Raw genomic sequence first — 20161 nt, 5'->3', positions numbered from 1 at the left:
TGCACTTTTCAGAGGGCATTCTCTGGCTACTCATCTCACACCCTGCTGTCTCTACAAAGCTCCAGAGACTCCATGGAGGGTCAGATCTTCTTTTCAAGAGTTTTGAGAAAATGTTCTGCAAAATTATAAAATCCATGATAGCAAATACTATTTGAGAAACTGTCAGCTAGAAAGTACTGGGTTAGGGGCTGGGAATAGGAAATGGAATTGGGGCAGGGGTGACCTCTGGGCTTCAAAGAATATACAACAGAAATTACAGAGAGATGAAAAATAATAATAAATAGTAGTAAGTTGATCCGTGTCCTCTGGTGAGTTACAGAGAGTGGGACTGGACCACTTGACCAATCCTGCCCATCCCCCTCCACCTTCTACCTTTGCAGCTAATCTAACTTCAGCTTATCCTGAAGTCTCGCAGCTAAGCAACCACTGGCAGGGGGGTAAAATCAATTTTTAACTGAGGTCCTGTTCCTCCATCTGGTATTGTGTCCTCTCCAGTCCACGGCCTTTCCTCTCCCCCCTCAAGCTGTGATAATGCTAAGCACCTTTCCCAAGGCAGAGCCAGGCCTCAGCCACCACCTGCTCACTACCCTCTGAGCAATGAGGGTTAGTGAGTAACTGCTTGTGGGAGGAGCCCTGGTGGACCTGCTTATGGCCCAACACTGGAGAGGAGCCACTTCTGTTTACCTCCTATTTGTCCAGGATTAGGGGCTGATGGGGGATGGGGTTTGTAACAGATTTGTTAATTTACGCTTTCATCTCTGTGGTCTCAAAATATAAGATCAATCCTTTATTTGTGTCTCCTTTAAGTAAAAAAGCAATCCTGATTTTATCACCTAGAACCACACACATACTCACTTTTTAAAAAATAATTTTTTATTTTTGGTTGCACTGGGGTTTTGTTGCTGCACATGGGCTTTCTCTAGTTGCAGGGAGTGGGGGTTGTTCTCTAGTTGCAGTGTGCAGGCTTTTCATTGTGGTGGCTCGAGGGCTCCAGACAGCGGGCTCAGTAGTTGTGGTGCAAGGATATAGATGATCCATGGCATGTGGAATCTCCCTGGACCAGGGATTGGATCTGTGTCCCCTGCATTGGTAGGTGGATTCTTATCCACTGTACCACCAGGGAAGTCCCTTACTCACTTTTGATTTGGGGTAGGGAGTGGAAAATGGCAACCCACTCCAGAATTCTTGCCTGGAGAATCCCATGGACAGAGGAGCCTGGTGGGCTACAGTCCATGAGGTCGCTGAGTCGGACATGACTGAGCAATTGAACAACAATAAGGCAGCGGAGAAGTGTAAGGAGGTTGTCTGCTAGGTTAGTTGGTAGCTTCTAAACTACTCTGCCTAGCAGAGTCACCTGAAGGAACTTTGTAAAAACACAATTTCTGGGACCTACCTCAGACCCCTGGAATCATAATTTCTTTGAGTGGTCTTAAGAAAAAGAGGAAAACTTGGGGAGATGGCTAGGTCCTACCTGTTTCTTCTGTTAAGCACCACTGCTCTTGCTGCCAGAAGAGCATCCAGCCTCCCTGCAGTAAGAATACCCTAACTTGCTTTTGGGAAATCACTTCTCCCATACTCTCAATTCATGTGGTTTACATGGGGCAGTAGGCACGTCTTTTCCATGTACCTGATGGCCAGACTCAGGACCATCTGTACTGAATACTGTGCTTTAAAGCTTACAAAGTACATCCTTAGACAAGATTTCATCTGATACTTCCAACAGCCTCGTTAATAGTTATGTACCTGACCATCTACCTCTCCAGTCACAATGGATCAGAGATGGGCTGACAATCAAAGCCAATCTCAACAAGGTGCAGTTCTCAGAGTTTTACTAGAACTACTGAGAATGAGATGATTCCATTCTTGGAGTTTTACTAGAACTATTGAGAATGAGATATTTTTCTTCCTCTGAGGCTGCTAAGCATTGAGATGTTGGTGACTCTCTTGCCCTCACATGAAGAGAGGTCATCTGAACTAATACCCATGAAAACAGAGGCAACATATGGAGGTACAGATTCCTCATGTAATTTTAGCCCCTGGATCCAGCTGGACCTAATGCAAGCCTATGACCCAATAAATACCCCTCCTTCCCACTTTTTCTCTAACCTTAAAGTAATTTGAGTAGCAAATTTAATATTTACAGAGGAAAAAAGTTCCAATAAATAGAACTTCCTGCCTGGAAATTTTCCTTCAGGACATTTGTTGCTAACTTCAGAGAAGTACGTGTTGGGTCTTGATGACTGAAGGGGGTGGTCTCTCGCATCTGGTTGTCAGTGAAGGACTGAATCTGGATGAAACACTGTAGACCACAACCTGGCTCCTGACCCCAAGGCTTATTTCCTGCTGAATTTTTCAAACCTCCTCCTGCAAACTGTAGCTGGTGATTGGTGTTCTTCACTGAATCCCAGTAACCCTCAAAGTAAAAGCCTTGGGGTAAGAAAGCCATTTCCCCACAGCCTGCACAATTGTCAAGTCTTCTTTCTGGGCAGCTGCCAGGTTGCATTCCTTGGATATCAGCTTCCTGCTAAATAGGAAACTTGATGCTTCACCCTCCATCATGCTTCTGAATCAAGTTTGCCCCCAACCAGTGTAAGAGGCAGCTGTGGCCACACAGAACCATTTGTTATCATTAGGGCCATTAGCACAATGTCTCTGAGGAGCAGGGTAGGGGTAGGTTTGAGCTTTAAGCTGCCCCAGGGTTCTCTTCCAGGACTTCTGTCTGGCCTGCCCTTGGGGAGCTCTCTCTCAAGAGAGTGGCCGGGGCCCCAACAAAACCACAATTTTGGGTTACAGCATGGTTCATCTCTCTCTCTTAACTCTGAGGCTGCTTACTTTCAAGTAGCTTCTGGATTATTCTGCAATAGGACAATATTTTCCTATCCTATGCTATGATCCAAATACACAATCTTGATAGTGATTTTGTGACTACCTCAGTATCCATTCAGAATTCATCTTTCCATTCATTCACTCAACACAAATTGATGAGCAAGACATTTTCTTTCTTTGTTTTTTCCTTTGTAGGGGAGATGTTAAATTAAATCTGACTCCTAGTCTGATTCTATTGGGGTGGAGGGAAATTCAATCTCAGTTGTTATGGGGACTCCATCCTCCTCCCAAAGGTTGCACAATATGTCCAGAAAACAGAAGAAGGTCTCTAGCACAGACTGGTGGGAGAACTCATTGTCCAAGCCCAAAGAGCCCCTCAAAGTCTAGCACCTCTACTGTTTCTAGGCTATGATTGAGGACTGGGAATCTTTAAAACTGCTATGCAATATGTGAAAAATACAAAAAGTTATAAAAAGTAAAACAATATGTGTGCTATGTCACTTCAGTCTTGTCTGACTCTTTGTGGCCCTATGGACTATAGCCTGCCATGCTCCTCTGTCCATGGGATTTTCCAGGCAAGAATACTGGAGTCGGGATGCCATGGAACCAGGAGATCTTCCCGATCCATGGATCGAACCCATGCCTCCAGCAGCTCCTGCAATGCAGGCAGATTCTTTACTGCTGAGTCACCAAGAAGCCAAAACAACATACCTGGTTTAAATAATAAAATATTGCCTACAGTTTCCTCATCTTCTACCCAATAGCCTTCTCTTCTCTATCACTAACTGCCCAACGAAATAACCAGTGTTCCATATCTGGTGTTTATCTTTTCATATATTTATTCTCCTACTATGTATGTGAAAGTGAAAGTGAAGTCGCTCAGTTGTGTCCGACTCTTTGCGACCCCACGGGCTGTAGCCTACTAGGCTCCTCCATCCATGGGATTTTCCAGGCAAGAGAACTGGAGTGGATTGCCATTTCCTTCTCCAGGGGATCTTCCCAACCCAGGGATCGTACCCGGGTCTCCCGCACTGCAGACAGATGCTTTTACCATCTGAGCCACCAGATATAGATATACCTGGTGTATATATATATATACACACATATATATGTATGTATGTATGTATATATATAGATATACATCTACATATATAGATCCCAATTAAGCAAGTGTATTGTGATCATTTTATATTCTATTTCCCCTCTAAAGTGAGCTTCTTGAAGGCAAGGACCATTTCTCATTTGTCTTTACACCCCAATGCCTAGAACATTGGCTGGCCCAGTAAATCATAAAATGGCTAATGTGTATTGAGTACTTACCGTGGAGTATGTACTGTTCTATGTGTGTTACATGTATTATGCAACTTATATGTATCGTGTCACTTAACCAGGTTAATAACCCTATGAGGTAAATATTGTTTTTATCATTTATATTTTACAGAGGAAGAACTTGGGGCACAGAAAGTTTAAGTAACTTGTTTGAAGTCAACAGCCAGGTAGTTCTGAACTAGAATTTGAACCCAGGCCATCTGGCTCTAGTGCTTGGCTTTATAACACTACACTGTGCCTCCCACACAGAGGTAGCAATCCTGTAAAACTTATCATTTGTAAGCTTCAGGGACTCTCACTTGGCCAGACCCCTTCCAATGTCCTGGGAGGGGCCCTATTCATGTATTCAGAGTTTTGTGATTTTTCCAAAATTTGAATGATTGGTATATTAACTAAAATTGGTTAAGATGCTGTTTCCATTCCAACTCCCCCTTTGTTACCTGTTTCCTTATGCAGAGGGTGTTGAAATGCTATGACAGTTCCTGGGGTCAAGATAAAATTAAGATAATATTTCATTTGGACTTAGTGGCTGTATTAGTTTTCTGGGGTCACTGTAACAAATTACCACGAACGTAGTGGCTTGAAACAAATAAGAATTTCTCTCATAGTCCAGAATCCAGGTGTTGGCAGGTTTTGTTCCTTTTGAAGGCTCTGAAGCAGAATCCATCCCATGCCTCTCTCTAAGCTTCTGATGACTCTGTCAATCCTTGGAGTTCCGTCACTTGTAGACATATCACTCCAATCTCTGCCTCTATCTTCACATCACCTTCTCCTCTGTGTCTCTCAAGTCTGCCTATAATGCAGGAGCTGCTGCCTTTCTCTTAGAAGGACAACACCTGCCATTGGATTTAGGGCCCTTTCAAAACACAGGATGATTTCATCTTGAGGCCCTTTTATCAAATAAGGTCATATTTGTAGGTTCTACAGGTTAGAACATGGATATAACTTTGCGGAGGGGGAGGCAGAGGTGGGGAGCCATTCAACCCATATAGTGGGCTGTAGTTTTGTAATCTGCAGGCATTTTTATGTATAGCTGTAGCATTCATTCTAGTTGTACCTCTTTTCGTATTTATAACTTCTTTCTCTAACAGTAAGAAACCTGGTTCCCATTTTTCTCAGGGTATTTCCTGACTGCATTCAACCCTTTGTATGTTATCAATCTCCTATAACCTCTATTTCTCTTCCTCTGCAAATCTTCCATAAATATCTTTCCACCTAAACTAGGGTTCTGATACCCTGTGCCAGGCCATCCCTTATGTAAAAGCTCTCCTTAGCCTTCTGGAGTCTAATACCTCTCACCACATGTGCACCTTTGCCTCCTCATACTGGGGCACCAACACATCACACCAGGCTGCCTAACATGCCCTCCTTAGTCTTCCTGGGCTCTGAAGCCCCGTACTGTACCACCCTTCTACTGAAAGGTCCTTCTCATCCCATTCAGGCTCCAATGCCCCAGGCCAGGTCATTCTCCTTATGGAGATGTCCTCCTCAAAGGATCACACACCTGTGCAGGGCCCCCACCACATCAGATATTATAATTACTAGTGAAATACTAAAAGATTTCCTCCTGATACTAAGACCAAGATAAGAATGTCTCTATTATTACTTCTATTCAACATTATACTGGAGATCTGAGAAAGGAATAAAAGGTATAAAGATGGAAAGAAAACTATCTTATTTAGAGACTACAAGATTGTACATGAAGAAAAAAAAGAATGTATGAAACTAACAAAAGAGTTCATCAAGGTCACCAGATATAAGGGTCAATGTTTTAAAATCAATTGGATTTCTATATATAAGCAATAACAATTAGAATTGAAATTTTTAAAGTGATGTCATTTATCATACATCAAAAAAGCATCAAATACCAAGAAATAAATCTAATGAAAAAATATTCAAGATTCTACATGCAAAACTAGGAAACAGTAGTAAAAATAATTAAAGAAAACCTAAATAAACAGAAAAAAATATACTAATGGATGGTAAAACTCAATAGTGTGTCTACTTCCCCCAGATTTGTCAAAAGATTAAATGCAATCCCAATCAAATCCCCAGTAGATGTTTCAATGGAAATTGATAGGCTGACTCTAAAATTTATATGGAAATCAAAGAGCCAAAAGAGTGAAGACAGTATTGAAGAAAAAGAAGTTGGAAGGCTTATCTACCCAATAGCCAGATATCCAAACTTATCTATAATATCTAAAAGTGCATGATATTGGATAGACAAATGGAGCAAACTCCATGAACAGACCCCTAAATTTATGGTCACTTGATTTATGATAAAGTTCTAATACCCTGGGGAAAGGATGATTTTTTTCCCCAATAAAAGATGCCAGACAATTAATCTCTACCACACCATGCACAAAAATCAATTCATAGACTGAATACAGCTTCTTGATGATAACTTAAGAAAATATTTCCATGACTTGGAGTAGGCCAAGATTTTGTAAACTGGACATAAAATTTAGAATAACTAACCAAATGAAAAAGATTGATAAACTGGACTACACTAAAACTGAGAACTTCTATTTATCAAAAGTCATCATTGAGAGAATAAAAAAGGAAACCCAGAGAATGGGTGAAGAATACTGGGTTAGCCAAAAAGTTTGTTTGGGTTTTCCATAATATCCATAGTATCTATTGGAAACCCAAACAAACTTTTTGGCGAAACCAATATATATCTGACAAAGGACTGGTTATAGAAATATAAGATGAATCTCAGAATCATAAAAAAGAATAAATCAATCAGGAAAAGGCAGACAACTCAATTTTTTAAATGGGTAAAAGACTTGAACAAGTGTTTTATAAATGGGAACTCTAAACGGCCATTAAGCTTTTGAAAAAGTGCTAAACCTCATTAGACACCAGGAAAAATGTAAATTAAAACCACAGTGAGATTTCACTACAGTCCATCAAGATGGCTAAAATGAAAACAGACAGAAAAGAGCAAGTGTGGGTAAGAATATGAGCAACAAGAACTCTTGCACACTGGCAATGAGTATATATTGATAGGCTGTTGTTGCTTAGTTGCTAAGTCATGTCTGACTCTTTGACCCCGTGGATTGTAGCCCACCAGGTTCCTCTGTTCACAGGAATTCCCAGGCAAGAATACTGGAGTAGTTGCCGTTTCCTTCTCCAGGGGATCTTCCCGACGCAGAGATTGAATCCATGTCTCCTGCTTAGCAGGTGAATTGGTTATCACTGAACCACCAGGGAAGCCCCCAAATTGATAGAAGCACTGTGGAAAACACTTTTACAGTACCTACTAAAGCTGAACATATGTATATCCTGTGACCCAGAATTTTAACTCCTAGGTTTATAACCTACAGAAATATATATAGTATATATATTCACCATAAGGCATATACTAGGATGTGCTCAGTGTGTGTGTGTATGTGTGTGTGTGTGTATGTGTGTGTGTGTGTGAGCTCAGTTGTATCTGACTCTGGATCAGAGTGAGTCTCCTAAGTTCACAGAGTTCCCTTTTCTGCTATTCTCATGTAGTAATAAAAAATGTGGCGGCACGCTTTCTAAGGTTTCTTGGCTCTGCTCCCCTCCCCATTCTTGTCTGAGCCTTGTCTTGTCTTTATCTTTGTTGTACCTATCCTGCCCAGTTTTGATTCTTCTCCAAGTACTTTCTTCTTAGCGTGGGCTCCTGTCCTGGCAGAGAGCCCTGATGGCCAGCCATCTTGAGTTCACTAGGGCTAGAGTGCTCATTTATATCAAACCTTCCTGGAGACTGCTTGCACTCACTCACTGCTGGATTAGGTAAAACCCCTCCCAGTTTCTGCCACGTTCTCAAATTGACCCACCAGCACCTATCAGTTATCTTTATGTCCCTCCTATTCTTGGTTTCATCAAAAGCTCACTGCTTCCTTCCACTTGCTTCTGCCAATCTGGGTCTTGGTGCCTTGCCCTCACCCACTTGTATTTTGGGTTTCATGGGGGATATCTTGCCATCTAATTTTGTTGTAAATGTTATCCATGGGATTGTAGTTTTGCTGATTGTTATGTCTGTTTTTATGTAGGGATTTAGAGTGAAACACTAGGCCTCTGACACAGCTACCTTCACGGAATTCCAATGTTTTATATCTTCTTGTGGATGGTGGTTGAATGTGCTCATTCTGAGCAAAATCAGTGATCTGTGCCCCTCATAGTTGTGTGCTTGCTGTATGTATATTATAAATTGATAGAAAGTTTACCCTTTATTAGTCAGAGTTCTTCAGAGAAAACTAATATGGTGTGTAGATAGATAGATAGACAGTTCAGAGGGGGGATTTATCTTAAGGGATTGGTGCATTTATCTTAAGGAAAGATTTATTATGGAGGCTGGCAAGTCCAAAGTCTCTGGGGGGTAAGACAGCAGGCTGCAGACCCAGGGAAGAGCTGATGTTGCAATTCAAGTCTGAAACCCACTTTAAAATTAACCATACAGCCTCTACCCTACAGAGAACCTCAATTTGTATTTATAGATGAGACTCAGAGATACTAAGTAACTTGCCCAATGTCACAGCGACAAAAGGAGTAGATCCAGGAGCAGAACCTAACCATCCCTGAAGGCAGAGTCGATGCTCTTTAAACTACACCAGGTGAAAGGTTTATTACTTGGTTATAGTTAAAACAGGTTAGAAATTTATCAACATGTCACATATAGTCTGAGTTTAACAGCCTGGGGCTGTTATGGATGCTCCATGATGATGGGGATCTAGTTTCTCTCTGTCTTGCTGCTTTGCCATCCTCAGCATATGGCTTCTATCTCACGGTCTAGGTCTAGGTCTAGCAAGAAGATTTCAGCTGATGAGAAGGAAATAGGAGGAAATGGAAGCCTGTCCTTTGCTCACAACCCACTGATCAGAAGTTGGTCACATGGGCAAATCCATATGCAAGTGAGTATGTAAAGTTATCTTTTAACTGGGTAGCCAAAACTCTAGGATTTAAACACTAAAAGAACAGAGGGGGAAATGGATATTGAAGAACACCCAACACTCTATAGCACAAATGGTATTCCTTGGCTCTTACAAAAATACATGTCTCTTGGTTTTCCTTTCCAGGCTTTAGTCTCACCTCCCAGCAACCCCCACCCCACCTCCGCCCTCTAACCAAACCAGCCTTCTTCCAATTCTTTGAGTGTTCTATTCTACCTACTGGAGAAGGCAATGGCACCCCACTCCAGTACTCTTGCCTGGAAAATCCCATGGACGAAGGAGCCTGGTAGGCTACAGTCCATGGGGTCGCTAAGAGTCGGACACGACTGAGCGACTTCACTTTCACTTTTCCCTTTCATGCACTGGAGAAGGAAATGGCAACCCACTCCAGTATTCTTGTCTGGAGAATCCTAGAGATGGCGGAGTCTGATGAGCTGCCGTCTATGGGGTTGCACAGAGTCGGACACGACTGAAACGACTTAGCAGCATTCTACCTACAACCCCAGGGCCTTGCAGGAACTATTCCTTCTGCTGGAACACTTTTCTCCCACATCACCTAATTAACTCACTCATTCTTCAGATGTCAGCCCAAGTATCATTTCCTCAGGTAGGCCTTTCCTGATCCTATTCAAATACAGGTATCTTTCTTAACCACTCTTATCCACCATGAATACTTCCTTTACCATACTTTGCTCAGTTATCATTGTATACCTATTGGATAATATTCAACTAATGGCCATCTCCTCCTCCAGACAGGAAGTCAATAAAGGCAAGGCCAGTTCAGTTCTGCTCACTGTTGTATCTCTAGCACCTAACAGAGTGCAGGGGACAAATAATTTTCTTGAAAGAATAGATAAGTGAGTGACAGTGAGTCCTCGAAATTGTCTGAATGACACTGACAGGACAATTTCAGCTGTGTGGACAAGTTCTCAGACCACATGGCTTGATCCAGAGACTTCTCAGCTCTACAGTCACTGTGGCAAGGCAGGATTATCTGGATCCTTCGGCAGGCAAAATGGTTGGATGGTACCACCGACTCAATGGACATGAGTTTGAGTAAACTCCGGGAGTTGGGATGGACAGGGAGGCCTGGTGTGCTGTAGTCCATGGGATCACAAAGAGCCAGACACGACTGAGCAACTGAACTGAACTGAAATGAACTCTGCAGGCTTGTCTGAATTCCACATTATAAGGTTTAATTTTAGCATCCAGTGCACTGCCCTCTTGCCCCTGACTGCACACACGTTCTTTCAGGCTTTTAGCATTTTTGTTTTGATGAGGTTGTCTTTTAAAAAGAGGCAGGTTGAATTCTGCCAGATTGCATCTCTGCACAGAAGCCCAACACCTGCATCATGTGAAGAACTGGCTGCTCTGAGATCCAGAGCTCAGCATACCCAGAGGGAGAAAGCACTTGGGGACGCCCATTGGAGTTAAAATGGAGTCAACTGGAGAATTTCTGCAAATCAAAGATTTCACTCTTCTGCATTATTCCTGGTCCAAACATAAAGATCTCTGCAGACCTCAGAGTAGTAAAGGGATGCTTTTGGCTACAAGTCACAGAAGACTCCTTCTCAGCTGACCTTTCTTGTTACATATCACAAGGAGCCTGGAGGCAGGGCAGCCCAGGGTTCTTTGTTGGAACATTCCATGGAAGACTTGAATTCTCTCCATCCCCAATTTATACAAATGGTCTGCTTTTTGCTCTTCTTCCTTCAACAATGTATCATTCCAAACAAGACTATAAAGAACTACCTTATGCTTTGTTTTTTTTTTTTTTTAATCTGACTAGTAACCCATCTTAAAGAGACACCGTTCTTTATTTAACCAATCCCCTCTTGATGAACATTTAATTTGTATCCAGTCTTTTGCTTTAGTAAACAATAATGCTTATTTAACTTATATGCAGAGTACATCATGAGAAACGCTGGGCTGGATGAAGCACAAGCTGGAATCAAGATTGCCGGGAGAAATATCAATAACCTCAGATATGCAGATGACACCACCCTTATGGCAGAAAGTGAAGAAGAACTAAAGAGCCTCTTGATGAAAGTGAAAGAGGAGAGTGAAAAAGTGGGCTTAAAACTCAACATTCAGAAAACTAAGATCAAGGCATCTGGTCCCATCACTTCATGGCAAATCGATGGGGAAACAATGGAAACAGTGACAGACTTTATTTTGGGGGGCTCCAAAATCACTGAAGATGGTGACTGCAGTCATGAAATTAAAAGATGCTTGCTCCTTGGAAGAAAAGTTATGACAAAGCTAGACAGCATATTAAAAAGCAGAGACATTACTTTGCCAACAAAGGTCCATCTAGTCAAAGCTATGGTTTTTCCAATAGTCATGTATGGATGTGAGAGCTGGACTATAAAGAAAGCTGAGCGCCAAAGAATCGATGCTTTTGAACTGTGGTGTTGGAGAAGACTCTTGAGAGTCCCTTGGACTGCAAGGAGATCCAACCAGTCCATCCTAAAGGAAATCAGTCCTGAATATTCATTGGAAGGACTAATGCTGAAGCTGAAACTCCCAATACTTTGGCCACCCGCTGCAAAGAACTGACTCATTTAAAAGACCCTGATGCTGGGAAGGATTGAAGGCAGGAGAAGAAGATGGTTGGATGGCATCACTGACTCAATGGACATGAATTTGAGTAAGCTCCGGGAGTTGGTGATGGACAGGGAAGCCTGGTGTGCTGCAGTCCATGGGGTCACAGAGAGTCAGACACGACTGAGCAGCTGAACTGAACTGAACTGAAACAACAATGTGTTGAATACCTGTACATAAGTTATTCCATGTGTGAGTGAGTGCATCTGAAGATATATTCCTAGAAGTGAAACTGCTTGGTCATAAGATATATACACCATTTGTAATTTTACAGATAGTACAAATCTGCTTTTCATGTGGGCCATACCAATTTACACTGCCCTCCCCAAATATGAATGGCAGCGCTTTAAGTGTTTTTGATTCTTCAACTTAAACACAGAGTGGAGAAACTATGATGGATGCCTGAATGGTTTCTGCATAGAGAAACAGTCAGTGGGTTGCTTATCAACTCAGTCATTTAACAAGCCTCAATCCTCCTTTCAATAAATCGTTAACCCTGTGGACTAACCCATCCCACCATTGTCTAAGGGATCCAGGCTGTCCACGTGCAGGCCATGTTTCAGAACTCAGCACCAGTCCCTTTGTCACTCTATCCACCAACGACTCCTCCCTAGATGTCTTTTCTCTCCATCTGGCCATCTCCTATCCTCCCTTGGACTCAGTTAACATGTCCTTTCTTCCGTTAAACATTAGCTGACACCCTCAGGCAGGATTAGTCACTCTTTTCTGCTCCTACGGAATTCTGTTCATACCCCAGTCGTAGCACAAATCATCTGTAATATAATTATCCACTTACCTGTCTTTCTCCCACACTGTGCTTCTCAAGGAGAGAAACCTCATCTTCTTCATCTTTGGGCCAGTGCCTCTACACATGGTGCCTGGCACATTAATGGTTCACAGTAAAGCCTTGCTGAAATGAAATTAGGCAAGGACACAATTTAGTAGCACCAGTAGCAAATGTAATAGTCTTTTTCTTTTTTCCTTTTCTGGTGGCATTGATCAGAGGGTTAAAAATACAGATGCTTCTGAATATTTCTTTATATGTTTCTCAATTTTCCTCTTCTCCTTGAGCCTGTTCTGTTCTCTGCTATGTTCTCAGTGCCTAAAACAATACCTGGGAGACAAGAGGCACTTCATAAATAAATTTTGAATAAATGGATATCTCTGGGAGAAGAGACATCTACAGTACAGCTAGAATTTTATTTATGTATTTATTTTGCCTGTTTGATGTGGCTAGAGGGGTACTTCTAACTCTTTCAAAAGCCTCAAGCTTGGTCCCTCGTGTGCCAGTTCTGTGTATTTGGGTTTTATTTCACCTCAAATTAATGCATGTAAAGTGCTTAGCACTGGGCCAGGTACTTAGTGCACACGCAGTAAATGCTATCTTTTTTTCCTTTGGCAGTGTTGGTTGTAGGATCTTAGTTCCCTGACCAGGGATTGAACCCAGGCCCTTCGAAGTGAAAGTGCAGAGTCTAAATACTGGGCCACCAGGGAATTCCCCTAATTGTATTATTATTGCCACAAGCCCAAGCATGCTCCCATCAGCTCACCACCTGTGCTAGTCTCTTCATCTCTCTCCCAGCAGATAATGTGGCCCTGATCCCTGGAAAACATGTGAAGCAATTTACCAGCTGTGTGATGCTGGGCCAGTTTTTTAATTAAGAAACTCTCAGAGGCTCAATCTCTTCATTTGGACAACAAGCATTATATTAATATCTACCTCTCTGGATTGTTATGAAGATTAAATGAGACAATTGTGGACACTGCTTAGCACCATGTGGGTCTCACAGTAAGCATTCAGTTACCATCATTACCATCAACATCATCTCTTCTTTTTGAGGGGCTCATTCCCACAGCCCTTTTGGTTGACTATAAATCTTTAGCTGGTTCTGGTGTTTGAAGCATCACCAGAAAGCATGTCTTGACCATGTGTTAATGAAGTTCCTGCTCTTCCCTTGATGTCCTCCTGTCTGCATTATGTGAAGATATTTATTTCACTCTCACAAAAATGTTTTGCTCTGAACCATTCCCAGGAGTTGGAAGTAGGCCACAGGAACTTCAAATCACAAAATACTCAGCCACCCACTCTTCCTGATCACATCCCTGCCTGATGTCCTGTATTTGGCTGACACTTCACTCTGCCATGGAGGCCAATTTTGATGAGTCCTATTTCCCAGAGACTCACTTGCGCTTTGGCCTTGTTAGTTTTCAGGGAATGTGAGGTTACCTCTGATCCAGAGACCATCATTTCACCTTCTCCTGGGGGCTTGCATATAAAAAGGAACTGTACACTGACCTTATTAAACTAGTTTTGTGTATGTTACTGTTTTATGAAGCTAAACAACGTATGGTAGAGGAATGCTGAGGTATTAGGAATTGTAAGGATAATTATAGAGACTAGAAGATAAGTCACATAGAAGTCAGGCAGAGGTTGTCTCTGTGGAGGAGGGAGGGGGATATAATTGTGGAAGAGCCCACAGGGAGCATTATGGAACCCTCATAATGTATTGTTTCTTAAACTAAATAGTGCGTTTATGACAGTTCATTGGATGATTAATCTTTAAACTATACATATTCATGTAATATATTTAAGTGATCAATATATTTCTTAATTTCTTAATAATATGATGTACTTTTTAATTCCTTGAAAAATGAAAAACATTTTGAAAGAGGAAGGAAGGGAGGAAGGGAGGAAAGCAGAGAGGGAGGAACAGAGTAGGGAGGAAGGCAGGAAGCTAAATCTGTTAATAGGAAAGAACATGCCAATGTTAAATTCCCATTTTTGGCTGCTATTATTCCAGGAGGATCAATTCAACAGTTACTATGTGGATCAGTTTATTAAAATTTTTGAACTGTGCAGTTAATCCATGTTCAAAATCAAACATTCTAAGCTTCTTTCCTCAGACGGTCTTCCAGATCAAGATGTCTTTTGTGGTTTTAGGGCACAGAATTTCTTAGGGAATCTTAACCTTAAAAGTGCTCCTACAGCAAAGATGAGACAACTATTCATCAGGCCAGAATATGAATCAACTCTTCAGTTTCACATTAAATGACCTCTGCTTCCCATCCCCCAAATTAACTCCGTCACCTTCAGTACTCATATCTCAAAAGACACTTTCATCCACTAGTTATATAAAATACCACTCTCTCACCACGAGGGTTCTGAATTTGGGCTGGTCACCCCTCCTTAGGCAACCTGTTGATCTGCACTCCTGGGACGTCACCATATTGATGCCAAACTTAGTGCAGACACCTGATTAGCATAGCACACTACAGCCCAGAACTCCTGGCCTTAAACGATCCTCCAACCTCAGCCTCCCGAGTAGCTAGGACTATAGGCAAATGCCACCACACCTGGCACCAGGGGTCTTAATTTTGAATTACTTTCAATGATTTCTGCCAAAAGTCTTGCTGGAACTTGTCTCTTAAACTGGTCAAGGCTTAGAATGCTTGGTATAACCACAACTCCTTCCTAAGACAGTTTCTTAAATATATTGGTAGATCTCCATGCTGTTACCACTTTATGATCTCGTCCTCCACTCTACTCCAACCACAGCTATTAACCTAGGATTGGGCACATACTTTATGATAAACTACCTGAATGTGAACCAATGCCCTTTGCATATTTGTTAAATAGGCAAATAAATGAATGATGACCATGATGTGACCTGGCACAAGAGCATTGCCAAGATAATTGACCATGCCTAAATGAATCAATCAGATTCACTCTCTTGCAGAGCTGAAACTCAGATGCAGAAGTTGGAAGCTGATAATAGGTTGTGAAATTGAGTGAACACAAAAAAGAGAGGGCAGGTTGCAGAGGTTTTGAGGCCACAAAGAAGCAGAAGCCATGAGTAAGCAAAATCAATGAACAAACAAATTATATTCAGAGAAGAGATTGAAGGGGTTGACTGCTAGCAGGAAGAGTAGGAGAATCAAGGAAAGAAACAAGCTGAGTCCCCATGATGGCAGGGAACTGAAGTACTTCTGATGTTGTGGGCATGATAACATGACCCAGTCACAAATTTTACTTAAGGTCCTAAATCACCTAGTTCTTAAGTTATGTCCCAGGTTACCTAAGGATTAGCTGTTCTTGGTTTCTTATAAAATACTGACCTTCTTGCCACATGTAGATGGTGATATTACAGTTTGTAGTATACATCTTAAAAGAAGGCAAGAAAAAGATAGATAAAAAGAAATAAAAAACAGTCTGTGATTCATTTTTGTTTTTTAAGCTTTTTATTTTCATTTATTCATTCATTTTTGGCTGTACTGGGTCTTCATTGCTGCTCTCAGTCTTTCTCTAGTTGCAGAGAGCAGGGGCTACTCTAGTTGTGGTCTGCCAGCTTCTTGTTGCAGCGGCTTCTCTTGTTGTGGAGCACAGGCTCTAGGCACATGGGCTTCAGTAGTTGTGGCATGCAGGCTTAGTTGCCCCAAGGCATGTGGGATCTTCCCAGAGCTGGGATTGAACCCATGCCCCCTGCATTGGCAGGCAGATTCTTAACCACTGAACCACCAGGGAAGTCCTTGTGATTCATTTTGAATTAATTTTTGTGAAGGTGAAAGTTTTAGAAGTTTTTTTATAAATCTAGAAAGAAGTCCTTTATCCTTTATGTGTGTGTGTGTGTGTGTGTGTGTGTGTGTTAGTTGCTCAGTTGTGTCCAACTCTTTGCGACCCCATGGACTGTAACTCGACAGTCTCCTCTATCTATGGGATTTTGCAAGCAAGAATACTGGAGTGGGTTGCCATTCCCTTCTCCAGGGAATCTTCCTGACCCAGGGATCGAACCTGGGTCTCCTGCATTGTAGGCATATTCTTTATTGTCTGAGCTACCAGGAAAGCCCCTTCTATCCTTTATACATTTTGCAAACATTTTCTCCTCTGCTCAGGTGGTCTTTTCCCTTTCTTTATAGTGTTCTTTGAAGCATGAAAGTTTTTACTTTTGATGAAGTCCAATTTATCTATTTTTTCTTTTGTTGCAGTGTTTTTGGTGTTTTATCTGCTGCTGCTGCTGGTAAGTCGCTTCAGTCGTGTCTGACTCTGTGCGACCCCATAGACGGCAGCCCACCAGGCTCCCCCATCCCTGGGATTCTCCAGGCAAGAACACTGGAGTGGGTTGCCATTTCCTTCTCCAATGCGTGAAAGTGAAAAGTAAAAGTGAAGTCGCTCTGTCATGTCCGAGCCTTAGCGACCCCATGGACTGCAGCCTACCAGGCTCCTCCGTCCATGGGATTTTCCAGGCAAGAGTACTGGAGTGGGGTGCCATTGCCTTCTCCATGGGTGTTTTATCTAGTGCCCTTCTATCTTGACCTAGCTCAAATGTTCCTCCCACAAGGAAGACAGCATTCCTCTGATGTATGCTCTCACAAAACCATTTTTGTAATTACAGATTTATTGGAGAGATTTATTCAATTGTCTTTCTCTCTAGATGATAAACTCCAGAAGAGTTTATCCATTGTGTCCTCAGCAGAGTGCCTGTTATGTAGTAGGTGCTCAGAGTTGTTAAATGGATAAATGTGGACTTGACTCTATGGACCATTCCCTGTGTGAAACACTCTTCGTGTGGTCTTGATAACGTCCACTCTCCTGCTTCTCTTTACTTACAGGCTGCTCCTCGGGCTGTTCTGCTAGTTCCTCTTCCTTTACTTATCCTGTGGTCATAGGCCCTTTTCTCTTCTCACTCTCCACACTCTCTTTGCCTCTGTTGCCAAGACTTTAATTGCATACTTAAAGCTAATCACACTCAACTCTGCTTCCTACCTAGATGGTTCTCCTCAACTGTAGACCACTGAAAAAACTGTGTATGTTTTTTGTTAAGTGGAATGTTCTATAAATGGCAATTAGGTCAAGTTGGTTGATAGTCTTGTTCTTACCTTCTGTGTTCTTATGAATTTCTGCCAACACGTTCTGTAAATTATTGACAAAGGAATATTGAAATCTGAATATAATTTTTGATTACTCCTTGCAGTTCTATCAGTTTTTGCATTGTGAATCTTGGAGCTCTGTTTAAACACTTCGGATTATTATGCTCCTTTGATGAACTGACCTTTTTATCATTATAAATTATCTTCTTTATCGTTGGAAAACGTGCAAAACCTTTGTATCAGGAAATGCGCATGGCCCACTGGAGAAGTAAAAGATCAGTGGAATGAATCTGGAGAGATCTGGGTCTGACCATGCTGGCTGGAGATTTGAGTATTAATTCTAAAAGCAAAGGGGAGCCACTGAAAGATTTCAAGTAGAGGTGGATAGGACTTACATTTGAAAAGGGCATTGGTAGCAAAGGAGAGTCAGTTAGGATTAGGAGAGAAAAGTTAAATTTAGCAACAAAGAAGTTAAGTAACCTTGGATAAAACCAGTTCAGGTGAAAAGACAGGATGACTAACTTGGAGAACTGGAAAGGAAGTGGAGTTGGCAAAATTATACTCCACTTAGTAAAGCTTCTCCCTATTCCAGTCTCCAGGGAAACAGATCAAAAATATACTTGGCTTGAGAAACAATAAAAGACATGTTTGCATGCATATTCACTCACAGCCGGTTTACCAGCTTCTGTTTCTGTTCAAGGATTCCACACTTACCCTGACACAGAGGGAGCACCCATGGCTGCAGTTCTGATGGTTCTCTTTCACCACATGCTGGCCTTCTTTCATTGCTGGGAAGGGTGGAGGGAGGAGGCTGCCACCATCCGAGATTTAGAGGCACTTCAGAAACACAACTGTTTCCCTTTTATCTTTACTGAGCCTCTCATCGGGCCTCTGTACAACCCAGAACCCAAAGGCAGCCCAAGTAGACACAATCAAGCCCTAGTCAAGAGAAGACCTACCTAAAAATGCCCCAAGATGCTCTGGCTACTTCAGTGCTCCCAGACCGGAAAGTCCCAGTGGAAAGAGGCAGTTGTCTTAACAGATGTGGGTTAAAATACTGATATCGGCAGTTTTGCTAAGTTTATAAAAACATGATCGCGTGAACACGTTGCTAAGATCCATACCATGGCCACAAACGGGACCTGGGCAAGTGGCTCTCCAGAAGGTGAAGTTTGGTTAGTGTCAGAGCAAACCACCTCCGCGGTCACAAAGGCTCCTTAAAAGGTTGAGCCAAAGGGAGGGAACTTTAGGCTTGGAGGTTGGTACGGAGCGGACAGAGCTAAGCTCTGGGGAGGCAAGGAAGGGGGCTTCGACACAGTGGCTCACAGCGCGTGGCAAGCCCTGGTAGCTGCCCAATGAATGAAGCTGAGACAGCTCCCGGCCTAACCCCACATCGAGGTCTCCGCTGATCCAGCTGCCCACTCCTGCGTTGCTCGACCGATTCGCAGAAGGGACAGCGACCTCCAGCCCACACGCCCCTTCCTCAGGTTTCAAAAGGAGCGCGCCCCCTCGAGCCCGCCCTCCATTTCCGGCCTGGAAACTCGTTGGGTCCCGTCAGGTCTCGCGATATTGCATCTTCTAGCCTGCGGAGCGGAGTGGGGTAGTCGCACTCTGGAATCTGCAGGAGGTAACCCTTTGGGGTGTCGTTTGGCACCCAGGCTCTTTGCCCGACCCGTTTTCTACCACCGCCAACGGGGCTATAAAGGCTCACCTGCTCACTTAAGTCCACCAGGCCCAAATAGTTTAGATCAGGAGCTGAGCGGCAGGGACACGCCTTCCACTCCGTACCCATGCCTGACTGTGGCCCTGGTCGAGTTTTGCAAAAATATTAATGACTGCCTGTTCTAGGCGTTCACTGGAACGTGTTTTTTTTTTGTTTTTTTTTTTTTACCCTCATTACACAGATAGGGAAACTGAGGCTCAAAAATGAAGGAACCTGCTGAAGGTCACAGAAAAAGGGTGAGACCAAAATTCGAACCCAGACAGCCTGACTCCAGCTCTAAAGCCTCTTTACCGTTATTGCGATGGAACGATTTGTGAACAATCCACCTCCCCCTAGACTCCCATAGGAGAGTGTAGCTCAGTGAAAAGTTTTGGGTTCACGCAGACTCATGAAAATCTAGACACTGTCTTGTTGTATGACACTGAGCAATTTGCTTAACCTTTCTGAGACTCTTTCACTAATAGATGTGGATGATACTACATGGGATTGTTGTGAGTTGTCTATATTCAGACCCTACTCCAAATAAGCTGCTTAATAGGTGGAAGCTACTGCTATTACCACGCTACAGTTTTCAATGTTTAGGGGATACTTAATAAAGCGAAAGAGTGAATGAATGGAGGGAGAAATGAAATATATCTGGGCCGATACCAGGAGGTCCTTGCCTCCACCTCACAAATCTTTCATCCCCTCACCTGATGTGACTACACTTCAAAAGGCCTGAAGTGTGAAATGACTGGTTATCTTCCACAGAGGGAGGGGTGTGTGTGCATGTGTGTGTGTGAACTTGTTATTGAAATAAGATACAGAAAAGCACACAGATCATAAGTGTACTCAAGTATTATAAAATGAACACACTGCTGTAACCAGCCCCTTGATGACGAAGCAAAAC

At 42.6% G+C, this 20161-nt stretch overlaps 1 long non-coding RNA gene across 1 annotated transcript; it reads right to left on the bottom strand.

Annotated features, from left to right (window-relative positions):
• Nucleotides 1-4670: 4670 nt before the first annotated feature.
• On the bottom strand, nt 4671-19092 carry LOC145541559 (uncharacterized). The gene is made up of 4 exons (XR_014079112.1): nt 18509-19092; nt 18264-18337; nt 12481-12798; nt 4671-4991 (listed from the first exon to the last, which is right to left on the bottom strand). It is a non-coding gene; the product is annotated as an uncharacterized LOC145541559 (long non-coding RNA).
• Nucleotides 19093-20161: the final 1069 nt, after the last annotated feature.

The sequence above is a fragment of the Giraffa tippelskirchi genome, chromosome 3 (assembly GCF_054371585.1).
Source record: "Giraffa tippelskirchi isolate mGirTip1 chromosome 3, T2T-mGirTip1v1.2.pri, whole genome shotgun sequence".
In the NCBI taxonomy this organism is placed as follows: Eukaryota; Metazoa; Chordata; class Mammalia; order Artiodactyla; family Giraffidae; genus Giraffa; species Giraffa tippelskirchi.
Note: the sequence above shows the minus strand (reverse complement) of the source record. Positions and strands in the feature narration are given on the sequence as shown.